Genomic DNA, 1,362 nt, shown 5'->3' on the forward strand with positions numbered 1-1,362 from the left:
CGTAGAAAAACGGACCTCCAATCAACCAGGGAGGGCCGAGGAAAGATGGACCTCCGATCAACCAGGAAGGTCAGAAGAAAAACAGACCTTGAATCAACGAGGGGTCTCTATGCATAGCCTGGCTCAGCCTTTGCGCCAACCCACACTCAGGTTGCAAACAGAGGAGTCCACGCAAAGCCAAACCTCCACACAAACATGGAGGTCCGAGGAAAGACAGACATCCATGCGATCAACCTCCACTGGTTGCACGGAGGGTCTTCATGTTGGCGTTGGCACAAAGGCCAAGCTAAGCCCGGCTCGGCCTTTACACCGACCCACACCCAGGTGGCACTAACCTAGGTCACTATCCAAGCCCAGGTTTTGCCAACACTTTGCATTATGAAAATTTGAGGCTTTGCATAAATTTGGCAAAACCTCAAACTGTTTAACAAATATTCTTCCATCATCTAGCATACCTATGTTATGTTAGATGATGGATGAATATTTGTTAAACAGTTGACAATAGAATACGAAACAGAGAATTTGTGAAAATTAATTTGGCTCTGCTACTGTCCAGAAACAACCAATCAGAACCAAAAGGCAAACTTTTGGTTCTGATTGGTTTCTAATTCACCACCACATTCACATTCAACACATTAGACTACTAGTGTACTGCAGCTGTGCAATTGGCAGAAAAACAACCTAACATTATATCATCATTATTTATAGAATGGTTTAGAAAACAAAATTCTATACGGGCTTGTCAAAACTATTTTGACCCATATTAGAACTTTGCATTGATTTCCCTACATTTTAGTAGCTGCGATTTTGCCTAACCCAGACATTTTCCCTAACCCAAACCATTACTAGTCTATTCCTAACATTAACTAAACCTTAATTCACATCTTACGTCTAAACATTACCCCTGACCCGAAGCAATGAATCCATCATATTAGGACAAGTCTTTGGTCCTAATATGGTGGACCTAATATGACACTGGACATATAATGGTGCGTTCACACCAAACACATTTTGACCGTCAAGCGCATCTGGTTTACATTCAAACTCTATGTGGAGGCGCGTCGAGGGCCGTTGCGGCGCTCTTCGAGCGTCTAGCGCGGTGCCATTTGAACCGTTTGGAGCGTTTGACGCGTCCAGCACATCCAATACTTCACATAGACTTTGAATATAAAGTCTATGTGACACTAAACACGTTTTGAGCCTGACGCTTAAAACTTGTTTGGTGTGAATGCACCATTAGAATGTTTAGTTCCTATGGTAACAATGACATCATCAGTGATGACATCACTCTTTGATGCATCAAAGGAATCTCTCTCTTGAGTGTAGCCCACAGACTGTCCTTTTTTTTTTTCAGACCTGTTC

General features: G+C 42.7%; 1 protein-coding gene and 1 long non-coding RNA gene across 3 annotated transcripts in view; one reads left to right on the plus strand and one right to left on the minus strand.

Annotated features, from left to right (window-relative positions):
• ctbp2a (C-terminal binding protein 2a) overlaps positions 1 to 1,362 on the plus strand; it is an 80,942-nt gene that overhangs the window by 18,908 nt on the left and 60,672 nt on the right. The gene's annotated exons all lie outside the window — the stretch shown is intronic.
• Positions 1 to 1,362, minus strand: part of LOC107835544 (uncharacterized) — a 13,151-nt gene that overhangs the window by 8,330 nt on the left and 3,459 nt on the right. Inside the window, exon 2 of the long non-coding RNA XR_001661323.1 lies at positions 679 to 681. This is a non-coding gene — a long non-coding RNA (uncharacterized LOC107835544). The remainder of the gene's footprint in view (positions 1 to 678; positions 682 to 1,362) is intronic.

This window comes from Poecilia formosa, unplaced genomic scaffold, assembly GCF_000485575.1.
Source record: "Poecilia formosa unplaced genomic scaffold, Poecilia_formosa-5.1.2 Scaffold12, whole genome shotgun sequence".
In the NCBI taxonomy this organism is placed as follows: domain Eukaryota; kingdom Metazoa; phylum Chordata; class Actinopteri; order Cyprinodontiformes; family Poeciliidae; genus Poecilia; species Poecilia formosa.